The sequence below is a fragment of the Oryctolagus cuniculus genome, chromosome 17, assembly GCF_964237555.1.
Source record: "Oryctolagus cuniculus chromosome 17, mOryCun1.1, whole genome shotgun sequence".
Classification (NCBI taxonomy): Eukaryota; Metazoa; Chordata; class Mammalia; order Lagomorpha; family Leporidae; genus Oryctolagus; species Oryctolagus cuniculus.
Window position 1 is genome coordinate 59808753 of NC_091448.1, and position 16362 is coordinate 59825114.

At 42.1% G+C, this 16362-nt stretch overlaps 1 protein-coding gene across 18 annotated transcripts in view; it reads left to right on the forward strand.

Moving 5' to 3' along the window:
- Nucleotides 1-16362, forward strand: part of NCOR1 (nuclear receptor corepressor 1) — a 168722-nt gene that overhangs the window by 2035 nt on the left and 150325 nt on the right. The window lies entirely within an intron of this gene.

A 16362-nucleotide genomic window follows, 5' to 3' on the forward strand; every position in this document is an offset into this window, starting at 1 on the left:
ATTATGGGTGTGTTTTCATGGCCCAAGTCGGAGGGTGCACCTCGTTTAGAGGGGGAAGGAGGGATTAGAGAAACTGTAATTGAGAACCCAGCCTTCGCGGGGAGGCGACCGGAATGGTTCCGTGTAGTCACGGATTGGAGGAATGGCTGGGAATAAGTGGTATTTCTGAAAAGTCTGCTCGCGAAGTGTCAGGCCACGGAACCTCGCCTTCAACAGAGTTCACCTGGGCGAGTAGTGGGATGGGTGATTCTAATCTTTGGGGGGTTGGTATATTCACCTGCATCAGATTTGCTTCCCTAATGATATCCTAATTATACTGAAATTTACATTCCTTGTGTGCAGCCTGGTGAGGCGGGGATGGGAGGCAGAACATGGCAGTGTGGAGAGAGCAACAGGCCTGGGATTTTCAGATGCCTGCGAATTCATTCGTTCGTTCAGTACATCTCGATCAGTAGGGCTGGTGCTGGCTCACGTGTGATTGTCCCGTGGATAACTGAAGAGTCGGTGGCGTTACTGTATTTAATTTTTAGTAGTTTTTTGAAAATGTTTTGATGTGCGCTTTCATAAAGATCTTTTATTGGATGAATCAACTTGTACTTGCCTGGGCCCTGGAGCAGACCAGTTTTAGAATCTTCTTTAGACATGGGTAAAACAGAAGAAATAACCACGAGTTGCTGGAGAGAGCAGTCATGTGTGTTATTTTCTCATCCTGTTCTCCTCCAGTGGAAGTTTATTCTATTATTTATAGTACCCAGTTGCTTTGCCTTTCTTGTGCACACCTGTTAATGGAAATCAAGGTAGATATAGATGTATATAAAATATCATACACTAGGAAGTGACTACTAGTAGTACCAAAATACTTTTGCAAAAAGCTTTCCATATGTTGCCTCACCCTCCCCCCACCCCCGAGAAAATCCTTATAATGCAAAGATTCCTGATTCTTTCTGTAACTGATTGTGACATTTTGTAATGTCAACCTTTGTGTGCTTCAGTTTCCTCATCTATATTGTTAGGAAAACATCTCTTCTCCTTGGCTTGGCTGTTGTGAGCCTGAGGGGAGTAAAGTTTTGAAATGGCTTTCAGCAGATTGAAAGGGTTATGTTGTAGGAGATTAGGAGCTCCCTCTGTGAGCTCCGGTAGGGTTATGTTGTAGGAGATTAGTAGCAGCTCCCTCTGTGAGCTCCGGTAGTGCTTTATCTGCACATCTCTCATGGTGCTTACACTTTCTGCCTTGTGTTGTAGGTATTTATGCACCTGTTTATCTCCTTTTGAGAGCCGGATAGACCTTTCTCTGATTTTATCTTTGTGTTCAAGGCACTAGGTAAAAGTGTGTGTGTGTGTGTGTGTGTGTGTGAGAGAGAGAGAGAGAGAGAGAGGAGAGAGAGAAAGGGATGGATTGACACTGCAAGTTTTGGTTGAATGAGTAAACACAAAATTCTAGTTAGGAAAATATATTCACATTACAACTTAACCAGCGTACACCTGTTATCTGCTGTGACATATCTGTAGGGCTGTGATTTCCCTCTGACCTCTAGAGGAGTATTTTTTCAGCTGAATGACTTGTTAGATTTAAAAAATGAAGTGTTTGGCCTGTTCTTTTCATTTAAAGAAAAGCGTGAAATGTTGGAAATTGTGTTTCTTAGAATTTAGTTGAATAAAAGTTTGTCCCAAGGCTATGTAAGTTTAGATTAGTCCTGCTTTTAAAAGCGTTTAAAAAAAAATGTGAAATGGTGAGATTGTCTTGCCATTGAGGCCTTTGGATACAGATGAATGTCAGGCTATTTGTTACTTAGTTTTTGTTGTTGTTACTCAGTTTTAATTATATTTTGAGATCTTTTTTGTAGTCTCAAATTCTTTTGATGCCTGGGAATGATAGAGCTCTCACATATTTCCTCACTCTTTTACTTCACATACTGGATTTTACTAGAATATGATACAGAGCAGTTAAAAAAAAAAAAGGTTGGTCATATTTGTAGGTTGTACATTCATGTCTTTTTGTTAATTTACTTGTTCCATCACTGTGAGGTGCCTTTTATGTTCAGGGATGTCAGTAAATGATGCTAATGTATAAAGCATAGACAGGCAGAGCAGTTCAATACACAGGTAGCTCAGTGTGTGGATGGCCTAACGTTTTGTCCTTTGCAGGTTTGAGGGTATAAAAAGTACATTTGGATAGTTAAGAAAATGTTTTGTTTCTTTTTCTATCAGAACATCTTAAGAGTATTGAAAAACAATGAAAAGCTTCTCTAATGTAGCAATAATTGTATGTGAAGCATCTGTTTTTTATTTTGGTATTCTTATGGTGGTGTTCTTCCATGAACATTTGTACTGTTCTTCCCACCATTTTTTTCTTTTTTTCTACCCGAGAAGCTTGTGTGGTCAAAATATTTCTTGGAGAGTCTTCAGATAAAACTTACTCTCACCTCCTCCTCCTTTGCATTTGAAAGTCAGACCATACAAAACACTGAGTGTTCCATGGCATTCTGAGTCCTTTTGCTTCTTCCCTGTGTGCTGCCATTACTTTTATTTAGCAGTGAACTCAAAAACAAACGGAACTGGTTAAATAAGATGCTAATAATTTATAGAATAGAGAGTCATGTAGATGATCAGGTTTCACATGTTTTACTTTTGGATAAACTGAGGGTCGCAGAGTAAACTGATTGCCTCAGCTGTTGCGTTGGGACAGGAGCAGAATCCAGGTCTGCTGGCATCCAGTTTAGTGCTCTTACTGTATACCACACCATCTATGGGATGATTCAGTGTAATGGTTGATGCTTGTAATTGTTGACTTAATAACAAAAATGGAAGTGGATGGGAAATGAGAAGTCACTTTATTTTTTTTTTTTTAAGATTTATTTATTTGAAAGAGTTACACAGAGAAGAGGAGGCAGAGAGTGCGAGAGAGAGATAGAGAGGGGTTTTCCTATCCGCTGTTCACTCCGCAAATTGACTGCAACAGTTGGAGCTGTGCCGATCCGGAGCCAGGAGCTTCTTCTGTGTCTTCCACACGGGTGCAGGGCCCCTAGGATTTGGGTCATGCTTTCCCAGGCCATAGCAGAGAGCTGGATCCGAAGTGGAGCAGCTGGGTCTCAAACTGGTGCTCATATGGGATGGTGCCCATATGGGATGTTGATACTACAGCCACCCTGAGAAATTACTTTGGATATTCAGCTGAGGTGTGAAATTTAAGATATTTCTACAATTCAAATACAGTGTGAAGAAAATTGGCTTTAGAGGCCCCACACTGGGCATAGAGGGCTAAGCCTCCACCAGGCAGTTCTTGCATCCCATATGGGCAGCTGATTCAAGTCCTGGCTGCTTCACTTCTGATCCAGCTCCCTTCTAATGTGCCTGGGAAAGCAGCAGAGGATCCTTGGACCCCTGCATCCATGGGGGAGACTTGGAAGAAGCTCCTAGCTTCAGCCTGGCCCATTTGGGGAGTAAACTGGCAGATGGAAGTTCTCTCTCTCCCCTCTCCCATCTCTGCCTTTCAGATAAATAAATAAATCTTAAAAATAATTGGCCTTATCAATATCAGTGTTATCGTGATCAGTGGGAATTATCTATTTTGCCTAAATTTTGTCTGTGTTGACTAATATCTTAAACAAAAATAAATGTCTTTTGAGGTTGTCTGGACCTAATGACAGTCTTGAAATGTAAGTATTACAGTGATAGAAATTGTATTTTTTTTTTTTTTTTTTTGACAGGCAGAGTGGACAGTGAGAGAGAGAGAGACAGAGAGAAAGGTCTTCCTTTGCCGTTGGTTCACTCTCCAATGGCCGCCGCGGCCGGCGCACCGCGCTGATCCAAAGGCAGGAGCCAGGAGCCAGGAGCCGGGTGCTTTTCCTGGTCTCCCATGGGGTGCAGGGCCCAAGCACCTGGGCCATCCTCCACTGGACTCCCTGGCCACAGCAGAGAGCTGGCCTGGAAGAGGGGCAACCGGGACAAAATCCGGCGCCCCAACCGGGACTAGAACCCGGTGTGCCGGCACCGCAAGGCGGAGGATTAGCCTAGTGAGCCGCGGCGCCGGCCTAGAAATTGTATTTTGGTACCTCTGAGACCCAAATAGGCTAAATTATTTTAGAAACTTACCTGTTGCTTTCTTCACTTACTCTGTCTTCCTGAATTTTTAAAGTGTGAGGGACTTGAATAGTTGTATAGAAAATTAGATGACAGTCAAACACATGAAGTCTGTCTTTAATGCTATGTTGAAAAGCTTTCTTTTTTACTTTAAATGATGTCCCTTGTTTTTTAATTTGTTTGAAAGGAAGAGAGATTCATTCTGCAAATACCTGCAGTAACTAGGACTGGGCCATGCTGAAGTTTACTGGAACTCTGTCGGGGTCTCTCATGTGAGGGTTGGGGACCCGAGTACTTGAGCACCTGCTGCCTCACAGGGAAGTTGGGAGTTGGGAGTGGAGCCGGGACTTGAACCCAGGTACTGTAACTTGAGATGCAGACATCTTAATGACTAGGCCAGATGCCTGCCCTGAAATGATCATCTGTAATATTAGCTTTCTATAGGTACTCAACGCTGTAACTTTTATTTCAAAGGAAAAGGTAGGGGCCAGGTTTTGGTGCAGTGGGTTAAGCCACAGATTTCTTTTGAAATATTTATTTATTTGAAAGGCAGAGTTACAGAGAAGGGGAAAAAGACAGACCTGGGCTGTCTTCCTTCCCTTTCCCAGGTGCATTAACAGGGAGCTGGATTGAAAGTGGAGCAGCCAGGACTTGAAGTGGTGTTTATATAGCATGCTGGTGTTGCAGGTGGTGGTGTTACCCACTGCACCACACTGCCAGCCATAGATTATTTTTAAACTGTGATAGCCTTCTCATGACTACACAGCATGGCATATTTCTTTATTCCATTTGGGGTGTTAAATAGTTGCCTATTTGAGTTGTGTTAAGAAGAGTTGTTTGGGACAGACATTTGGCATTGTGATTAAGATGTTGCTCGGGGTGCGTGCATTCCATATCTGAGTGCTTGGGTTCAAGTCCCAGCTCTGCTCAGTTCTAGCTTCCTGCTGCTGCAGACCCTGTGAACTAGCAGGTGATGGCTCAAGTAGTTGGGCCCCTGCCGCCCACGTGGGATATGCAGATTTAGTTCTAGGCTTTTGGCTTGACTTGGCTTGGCTGTTGTGGGCGTTTGGTGAGTGAATCAATAGGTAGGTGATCTCTGTCTGTCACTCAGGTTAAAAAGAAAATTAGCCACACTTTTATTTTAAAAAGTTTTTTCTCATCCTCTTTTCTGGAGTGCCTTACCCATCTAAGTTCTGTTACTTCTAGATCTGCCTGTCTGGTTGGTTGGTCATGTATTACTTCATCCAGGCAGTCTCCTTCCTTTTCCTTCTCCAGAATTTATACTTTTAGCCTGTAAATTGTAGATGCTTTATACCATCATAGTTACGCACATGTCTGCTTAATCCCCATAAGACTTATATAATAGTTCTTTGTTGGCATGAAATAGAGTACTTCCAAAAGTTCTCGAAAAAAAATTAAAAGGTAAACTTATTTTGGTACAAAAATCTTTGAGATCCATGCATTGTGTTTGCATAATACATGTTTATATGTGCTTTTTGAATGCTGTTATATGTATCTGAATTATTTTCATTCTTCCCCTTTCCTGTCCAGGGTAGTAGATATTTATTGAGTGCATGAAAAGAACCTAACAGCTTGAACTAGGGTGGCTGTGATAGATGTCTGATACAGCTGCAGCATTTTGATATGGAATTATTTACGAAACTCAGAAACAGAAATTTCACTAATGTCAGTGAAGTAACATCTATCATCAGTGAATTTTCAAATCATTTCTCTAAAAATAAATTTTGTGTAATTTTCCTGGGATTTTTGGGAGGACAAGAAAGAAGACATGGGATTGGTTCATCCCAGAAAGTGTGTGTGTATCCAGATGATGTTGGAATACAAGAATGGTTTAATTTCTAGAGGCAGGGGATTTTGGAGAAGTTCCAGTGCTAGAAAAATACTGTGAACTAGAAATATAGAATAGTTGATGAGATTATAATAGAATTTGAGGATGCTTTTTGAAAAAATAGCACTAATTTTATGTAAAAAATTAAATCAGTAAGTAGACTGGAGGAGCAAGGAAGCGTGAAGTCAAGATTACCAAATTATTTTGATATTTTCCTCCTTTACAGTGCCTACTTGAGAATAAAATTTGCACTTTTTTTTGTTGTACACAATTAGTGTACATCATGATTACATTTTTGGAAAATTTAACTTTTAGACTTGTTATGAGGTCACCTTTATGGTTATAGATTGACCCTTCCCTCCAAACTTTTATTTAACTGACAGACTCTATTAATGACATTTTTGCTGTCATACACAGTTCAGATTCAGTTATTTGTTTTAGGCAGTTCATTTCCCTTGACAATAGCATACAAATTTATGTAATTTTGAAAATGTTTGTTTTAAGTAGTAATCATCATGTCTTTGAACTCGCTTTCAAAGACATTTTAATTTTGCATTACTTTTGATTAAGTTCTTTTCCTTGTTTTTTGCATAACAATAATAGTCATGTATTTGAAAATATTTGGAATGAAACCAAAACTTGTGCTTTCTAGGAGTTGTAGCCTAAAATATGCACAGTGTAAATATACCAGATGTAGTATTATATGCGCACTGTGTGTGGTGGTGGGGGAGGGAGAAGTTACTTTATATTCACACAAAACCTATGAATGTGTGAAAGAGGATATGCTATTTTAAAATTCTTTATTATAAGTTAATACGTTGTCTTGTGGAAGCGCAATATAGAAACATAAAGAGTTTGACTCCCTAGGGCTGGCATTGTGGCGCAGCAGGTTGCCAGCAGGCAGCCCTTATGAGCACAGATTGGAGACCTGGCTTCTTGACTTCACTTCTAGCTTCTTGCTAATGCTTCTGGGAAGCCAGTGGAGGATGACCCATGTACTTGGGCCTCTACCACCCATGTGGGAGACCAGGATGGGGTCCTGGCTCCTGGCTTTGGCCACTCCTGTTTGTTGCTTCCTTATGGGGAGTGAACTAACAGATGACAGTGCCCCCCTCTCTCTCTCCCTCTCTTTCTGTTGCTCTGCCTTATAAATAATCTTAAAAACAAAGAATTGACTTCCCAGGTAAAATCTGCTGAGTGTTATAAATTCTAGATTCTTTTCCTGTGTATAATTTTCTTTATAGTGTAGAGTCATATGCACCATTCTTTTATATATTACTGTTCCAGATATATTTAGAGCTCTCTCTCATTAGAAGCTACGCAGTCTTCCACTTCCACTGTATGTTAGCTGTTTTCGTTATTATTCTGTATAAGGCTTCTGGGTTTCATCCTCTAGTTAAAGAAACCTTCTTTATGCTAAAATTTAAAATATTCACTCATGGGGAGGGAAGGAGGAAGGGAATATTACTATGCCTAGAATTTTATCTGCAAGCTATATTGAATCTGTTAAAAACTAAAAGTAAAAAAATTCACCCATCTACTAAAATAGAAAAGCAAAGTGAGTAGCATTGTATGTTATATATTAAGTTATTTTTTTTTTTTAGAGGTAGAGTTACAGACAGAGGGAGTGACGGAGAGAAAGGTCTTTTTTCTGTTGGTTTACTCCCCCAAATGGCCGCAACAGCTGGAGCTGCGTGATCCGAAGCGAGGAGCCAGGTGCTTCTTCCTGGTCTCCCATGTGGGTGCAGGGGCTCAAGGACTTGGACCATCTTTTACTGCTTTCCTGGGCTATAGCAGAGAGCTGAATTGGAAGTGGAGCAGCCAAGAATAGAACCAGTGCCCCTATGGGATGCCGATGCCGCAGGTGGAGGATTAACCCACTCTGCCACTAGGCCAGCCCCTAAGTTACTATTTGTTTTAAAAAGAAAAATAATGTGTACATATTTGCTTACATACCAAAGGATATGTCTGAAAGGATACTTTGTAATGTTGGTTGTTTTAGGAAGGAGAATTGAATGGGTTTCAGACTTTTGACTGTTTCCTGTTTTGTATTTTTCAAACAAGCAGTTCCTCTGATTTTGATTTAATACTTTTATGGTTCTTTTTTTTTTTTTCCTTCTACATTTAATTTTGAATCACTTGATGCATCTGGAATTTATTTCTTATATAGGAAGTGAGTTGGGAGATGAAATTGTGCATGTGTTTTCCCCAGTTGACCCGTTGCATCAGCACCATTTAGTGAATTAATCCATCTTTTGCTCCCTGATGCAAATCACAACCATAATCATTTATTAAATGTGTTTGAGACTATTGTTGTTATTTTCTCCTGATCTCTTGCTGTGTATTACTACTGTACCTTCAAATTGCTGTTGTTTTATAATTTTACTATTGGTAGGGTTAGTCACCTGTTTGTTCTTTTTTAAGATTTAGTAGCCGGTGCCGCGGCTCACTAGGCTAATCCTCCGCCTAGCAGCGCCGGCACACCGGGTTCTAGTCCCGGTTGGGGCGCCGGATTCTGTCCTGGTTGCCCCTCTTCCAGGCCAGCTCTCTGCTGTGGCCCGGGAGTGCAGTGGAGGATGGCCCAGGTGCTTGGGCCCTGCACCCCATGGGAGACCAGGAAAAGCACCTGGCTCCTGGCTCCTGGCTCCTGCCATCGGATCAGCGCTGTGCACCGGCCGCAGCGCACCGGCTGCAGCGCGCCAGCTGCAGCGGCCATTGGAGGGTGAACCAACGGCAAAGGAAGACCTTTCTCTCTGTCTCTCTCTCTCACTGTTCACTCTGCCTGTCAAAAAAAAAAAAAAAAGATTTATTTCGTTTATTTGAAAGGCAGAGTTACAGAGAGAGGTAGAACTAGAGAGAGAGATCTTCCATGCACTGGTTCACTCCCCAGATGGCTGCAATGGCCGGAGCTGAGCCTATCCGAAGTCAGGAGCCAGGAGCTTCTGCCAGGTCTCCCACGCAGATGCAGGAGTCCAAGGATGTGGGTATATCTTCCACTGCTTTCCCAGTCCATAGCAGAGAGCTGGATTGGAAGTGGAGTAGCCAGGACTTGAACCTGCGCCCATGTGGGACTATGGCACTGCAGGCCTGGGCTTTAATCCGTTGCGCCACAGCACTGGCTACTATTCTGTTCTTTTAAGATTTTGATAATTTTCTGATCTATGAATTCTTCTGGATGAACTTTTTTTTTTTTTTTTTTTAAGATTTATTTATTGGGGCTGACTCTGTGGCTTAGTGGATAAAGCTGCTGCCTGCAGTGCTGGCATCCCATATGGACGCTAGTTCAAGTCCTGGCTGCTCCACTTCCCATCCAGCTCTCTGCTTTGACCTGGGAAAACAGTAGAAGATGGCCCAAGTCCTTGCACTCCCACATGGGAGACCCAGAAGCTCTGGCTCTTGGCTTCACATGGGCTCAGCTGTGGTCATTGCAGCCAGTTGGAGAGTGAACCAGCAGATGGAAGACCTCTCTGTCTCTCTCTGCCACTCCTTCTCTCTCTGTGTAACTTTGATTTTCAAATAAATAGATAAATCTTTTTTTTTTTTTTTGACAGAGTGGACAGTGAGAGAGAGAGAGAAAGGTCTTCCTTCCGTTGGTTCACCCCCCAAATGGCCGCTATGGCCGGTGCACCGCGCTGATCCGAAGCCAGGAGCCAGGTGCTTCTCCTGGTCTCCCATGCGGGTGCAGGAGCCCAAGCACTTGGGCCATCCTCCACTGCACTTCGGGTCACAGCAGAGAGCTGGACTGGAAGAGGAGCAACTGGGACAGAATCTGGCGCCCCAGGGCGGAGGATTAGCCTATTGAGCCGCAGCACTGGCCGATAAATAAATCTTAAAAAATTATTTATTTATTTGAAAGAGTAACAGAGGAAGAGAGAGAGCAAGCGAGCGAGAGCAAGCTTCCATCCACTGATTGACTCCCCAAATGTCCTCAAGGGCCAGGGCTGAGCCAGGCTGAAGCCAGGAGGCAGGATGTAGGGGCTCGAGCTCTTGGACATTAACAGTGAGTTGGATCAGAGTGGAGTAGCTGGTCTCTGACCGGCGCGCATATGGAGTTACTGGCACTTCAGGTGGCAGTTTTACTAGTTGTGCCACAGTGCCAGCCCCTGTTTATTTAATTTTATTAAAGATTTATTTATTTGAAAGGCAGAGTTACAGAGAAAAAGGGGGAGAGATAGCTAGTTCACTCCCCACATGGCTGCAGTGGCTGGAGCTGGACTGGTCTGGAGCCAGGAGCCAGGAACTTCCTCATGGGTCCATGGGCTCAAGCACTTGGACTATCTTCCACTGCTTTCCTAGGTGCATTAGCAGGGAGCTGGATTGGAAGTGGAACAGCTGGGACTTGAACTGGTGCCCATATGAAATGCTGGCACTGCAGGCAGTGGCTTAACCCACTATATCACAACTCTGGCCCCCTGGATGTACTTCAGAATTGTTCTGTGAAGTTAAAAAACTTGCTGAAATTTTTATTGAATATCAATTAGGAATGCTGGAATTATAGTTAATTGTGGGAAAATTGACATCTTCGTGCACTTTTTTTTAAATAAAAGATTCATTTATTTGAAATGTAGAGCTAGAGAGAGAGAAGGAGAGAGAGACATCAATTGATCAATCAGTCTTGTATCCTCTATTTCACTCCCCGAATGGCCGCCCAGACTAGAAGCTAAGAACTTTATCTGGGTCTCTCACATGGTTGCAGTGGCCTAGACATTTGGGTCATCTTCCATTGCTTTTGCTGGGAACATGAGCAGGGAGCTGGATCAGAAGTGGAGCAGCCAGGACATAAACTGGCACCCATGTGTTATGATGGCATTGCAGGCTGTGTCTAACTGCTATGCCTCAATGCTGATTCCCCGCCTATATTTTAAAACTTTGTTTCAAATAAGCCCTATACATTTCTTAATCAAAATTTTATTTATTTGAAAGGCAGAAAGAGAGAGGCAGAGACAGAGAGACAGACAATCTTCCATCTGCTTGTTTGCTCCCCAAATGCCCACAGCAGGCCAGGGCTGGGCCAGGTCAAAACCAGGTTCTTGGTACTCAAGCCTGGTCTCTGGATGAGAGTGGCAGGGACTGACTACTCAGGTCCTCACACTGCCTCCCAGGGTGTGCCTTAGCTGGAAACTGGAATCAGAAGCAGAGCCGGCACTGGTAAGATTGAGAGTAACTGGTGGGCACTTACCTTTAGGGTGCTCTGAGAGGCCCTTCTGAGGAGATGACATTTGAACTGAATCCTTAAGTTTGAGGAAGCTGCAGCCACTAGAAAAAGCCAGGAAGAGCATTCCGTCTGGAGGGAGGAAGAGGACAAAGGCCCCAGGCTAGGAAGGGCTGGGCTCACGGTGGAGAAATTGAAAGGAAGCTGGGCCTTGTGAGCTTTGATAGAGTAAGTAAGCACGCAGATCAAATCAGTCTTGCGGGTCACCTTGCTTAGTTTGGGTTTTATTTGTAGCACATAGGAAGCCCTTTTGGAATCTTAAGGGGTAGAGGGACATGTCTTGCTATATGGTTTAAAAAGAACTTGCGGCTTTGTGAATGGAGAAGGTATTAAAGTCCAGTCAGGAGTGTCTTGCAGTAAGAGATGAAGGTGTTGGTGGTTGAGGTGGAGAGGCTGCCTGTGGGAGGAGTGGGTGTTAATTGAGAACTGAGCAGTGTAGCTGCTGTGGGAGCCAGGAGGCCTCACAGGTTTGGTGTTTTTATTTATTTATTTATTTATTTTTGTCCCGGGCTCCATTCTGTGTAGAAACCAGTAAATGTTATTTGAAGTCAAATGCTTTTCTCTGCCTTTGTTTTGGTGTATGCCTTAGAGTCTGTTCATTGAGCTGTATTTTATTTTATGTAATAACTGGTAGTCATTTGTTAGTGAGTCAAAGGATAGCACAATATAATCTTGAAGGTACCTGTCTCTGAGTTTACAATAAGCTTCTCTACAGCATTACTTAGCGATAGTAATAGAGCCAGACTTTTAGGTGAGCTCATAAAGTCTTAACACACTACCTAGTGTATATCAAGGGCTCAAGAATTGGTGACTGCTTTTATTAGTCTCAGATATTATCATGTTTATTAATTCAGGTCAGGCATCTAAATTTTGTCCCATCTCAACATACTGTTGTGTTTTGTGTCAATCAAGGAAAGAATTGTCAAGTAATCATCCATTGGCTGTGAAATATATTTGTTTTTATAGTTGAATGAGTGAATTGCCCAATTCAGAGAATTAGTAGGATATAGTGCAAAAATACCACAAAGTTCTCAGCTGGGTTGTTACCTAGCACTGCTGTCTTGGGAAACTTCCTGTCTTGCTTTATAAAAGGGAAAACTAACATTGTTTTTCTTTCATTTAAGAATTATTTACTGAATGCTGTAATCCTAGGTTCTTCAAATAATTATGTACTTATTAAAGTTTTTCTTTTTTCTTTTTTGACAGGCAGAGTGGACAGTGAGAGAGAGAGAGACAGAGAGAAAGGTCTTCCTTTTGCTGTTGGTTCACCCTCCAATGGCCGCTGCAGCCGGCGCGCTGCGGCCGGCGCACCGCGCTGATCTGAAGGCAGGAGCCAGGTGCTTCTCCTGGTCTCCCATGGGGTGTAGGGTCCAAGCACTTGGGCCATCCTCCACTGCCTTCCCGGGCCACAGCAGAGAGCTGGACTGGAAGAGGGGCAACCGGGACAGAATCCGGCGCCCCGACCGGGACTAGAACCCGGTGTGCCGGCGCCGCAAGGCAGAGGATTAGCCTATTGAGCCATGGAGCCGGCCTAAAAGACCTTTTTCTTTAGTTTTCATTTATCATCTTCTGAGTAAGGTATCATGTCAGAATTGCTACAAATAAAATTCCCTGTAAATGTCATTCTCTCAGTAGTTTTATTTATTGTTATTTTTTAAAAATTTATTTATTTATTTGAAAGAGTTACAGAGAGAGAAGGAGAGACAGAGAGAGAGGTCTTCAGCTGCTGGTTCACTCCCCAGATAGCCACAATGGCCCGCGCTGCACTGATCTGAAGCCAGGAGTCTCTTCCGGGTCTCCCACATGGGTGGAGGGGCCCAAGGACTTGGGCCATTTTCTACTGCTTTCCCAGCCCATAGCAGAGAGCTGGATCGAAGAGGAGTAGCCAGAACTAGAACCGGCACCCATATGGGATGTGGGCGTCTCAGGCCAGGGCTTTAACCTGCTGCACCACAGTGCCGGCCCCTTATTTGTTGGTTTTTAATGGGGCTTGTTTCACAGGAAAAAAAAAATCTATTCCAGTATAGCATGACTGTGATCTTGTGTGCAAATTACAAAATTCACTTAGATGATTTCTAATATCTCCTGGAGTCTGGATCCTGAAATAGGGTCAGGAGGAGGCTTTCCTTAAATCATCCTGTGTGTGTCAGGCTGTTGGGATGCCCTGGGAGGGGGAGGGGCCTTAGCCTTTCCTTGACTAGCACACTTTTGAAGCTGGGCTGTTTTGTGGGAATTAGTGTGACCTAATTTGCTTCAGTTTAGTAATGAATGCAGTATTTTAACATCTGCAGTGTTATATAGAGACCATTCTCTTATCCATATTTCTGTATCAAAAGATTTTATTATTTGATCAGTTCAACTGAATTGCATCTTTGTGGGATCCTTATTCTGCTTTGGTGAAAAGTAGGCTTAATCTGTCTGTGACTGTTGGTGGATTCTGTTTTGTTCATCTGAAGAGGCATCTGTAGTCCTGTCACAGTGAAGTATATTTTTAGCATTTTTCCAAGATAGCTTAGGCCACCTTGAAAACCTATCCAAGTACATTTTGGTTATGCAGAGATTGTAGGTCAGAAGCCAGTAGTTCCTGGTGAGAAGAAAGTTAGCTTTTTGAGAGACAGGAGGATTATCTTTGAAATTTTGTTGTTGCAAGATTCAGTTTCCTGTTGAGTAAGTGTGTGTGTGTGTGTGTGTGCGCGCATGTGTGCAATATGAGAAGATTCAAAAAGAAACTTAAATAGACCAGTTTCATTTTGCCATATTGCCCATTTTTCATGATGTGGGAGGCTAAATTCTAGATATATCTATGAAATTTAGATAAAATGTGCTGTTGTCACTTAAAACAGTTACATCCAGTTTTAGTATTTTATTCCCACCCTAAAGCATGGTTATATAGATGTGTATGCTATGAGGCAGTTAGTTGCTCATAACTCTTGACTGGGATTCCTAAATAATTTGCCGAAGTTTTACGTTTCATGAGTCAAGCTTGTAACTATTAACCCGAGATAATAATGAGTTTTGGTGCCAGGAATTGAATTTATGACCTGACACTGCCATTTAAGGTGGTCTCTTCCCTTTTGGCCCTAATTTTGAACTGGAGTCTGATTTCAGTTGGTTTGCAGCTGTAAAGTGGACGTTCTGGAGGTATCTTGGTGAGGTATCTTGCTGTGAGGGGTGAAGGAAGGATAGGGTGGGGAGTGCAGGGATTCTGATAAGTTTTGAGAAAGGAGGTTACAGTGGTTGCTGTGCTGGTTCACTTACAGAAGTTCACATGTTATGCCAACAGAGATTTTGCTCATGTTTTAGTGCTTCCTGGGTTGGCCTGATAGTACTTTTAAATAACCTGACTTTTTTCTTTTTAAATTATTTATTTTATATTTTAATATATGTATATATTGCATTTTATATAAATATATTTTATTTTATATATTTAGGTGCTATTGTCATATTTAATTTTATATTAATGTTAAATATATATCTTAATATATTTATATTTATTTTTAATTCTTATTAAGATTTATTTATTTATTTGAAAGGCACAGTTAGAGAGATCTTCCGTGTGCTGGTTCACTCCCCAAATGGCCGCAAAGGCAAGAGCTGGGCTGGTCCGAAGCCAGGAGTTTCTTCCTAGTCTCCCATATGGGTGCAGGGGCCTAAGCATCTGGGTCATCCTCTGGGTGCATTTGTAGGGAGCTGGATTGGAGCAGCTGGGACTCAAAACTGTATGGAACCCATATGGGATGCCTACACTGCAGGCAGTAAATGCACTGTGCCATGGTGCCAGCCCCTGTTTTTTATTCCTGAGACACTATTTTTAAAATTCAGAAAAATAACACCACAAAATAAGGTCATTATGATGGGTTACTGACATAGGAAAATGGACAACAAGTCTGCTAACTCATATTTGTATGACATTGAATGTAAGTGTTGAACTCAGAACTCACAATTACTGAAAATTCCGGGGTTTTTGTTGTTGTTGTTGTTGTTGATGTAAGATTTACTTATTTATTTGAAAGGCAAACAGAGAGAGAGGGAGGGAGGGAGGGAGGGAGACCAGGCTAAAGCCAAGAGCCAGGAGTTTCATCCAGGTTTCTCATGTGGGAGCAGGCGTCCAAGCACTTGGGCCATCTTCTGCTGCTTTCCCAGGTGCATTCACAGGAAGCTGGATGGGAAGTGGAGCAGCTGGGCCTCAAACCAGTGCTCAAATTGGACAACAGTGTTGTAGGTGGTGGCTTAATCTGCTGTGCCACAGCACCAGCCCCCAAAAGTTTACTTTCTAAAGCTAACTGGGTAAATAATTTATTAATAGGGAAATTGGATCAAATTGGCACACTGAATTTTTTGTGTGTGTGTTTCCATTATTTCAAAGGATTTGGAAAGAGAGCAAACAAAATTAAAACTAAGGGACACGGCTGGTGCTGCGGCTCACTTGGCTAATCCTTTGCCTGTGGTGCTGGCATCCTGGGTTCTAGTCCTGGTTGAGACGCTGGGTTCTGTCCTGGTTGCTTCTTTTCCAGTCCAGCTCTCTGCTGTGGCCCGGGAAGGCAGTGGAGGATGGCCCAAGTGCTTGGGCCCTGCACCCACATGGGAGACCAGGAGGAAGCACCTGGCTCCTGGCTTCAGATTGGCGCAGCGTAGAGACCATTTTGGGGGGTGAACCAATGGAAGGAAGAAGACCTTTGTCTTTGTCTCTCTCTCTCTCTTACTAACTCTGCCTGTCCAAAAAAAAAAAAAAAAACCCAAAACTAAGGGACTCAAAATATTAAATGATTGAAATTATATATGGGTGTATAGTATATTATAAAATACATTATATAATTATTTAGTATTAATTAGATAATATATAATGTATAATATATGATAAATACTTGTGATATAATTTTCATCTTAATTATATATAAATAATTCTTATTCTAAGTTGTTAGTGCATGTGCATCCCCCACATGTATATGTATATGAAATCTTTATCATGGGGATTTTACATATTATATATGATTAAGATAGGAATTATATGTATATGTATTTTACACATATTTTTCCATTTTATATATATGTAGTGTCCATTTTATTTGTATAAAATATTCCCATCATGATTTTACACACACACACACACACACACACACGCACACACAATTTGCTATTCTAAAACATAAACATTTTAGCATGAGAATACTCAGTGGTATGAAGTATTTGTTCTCCCTTTAATCAGCCGGTGAATTCAAAT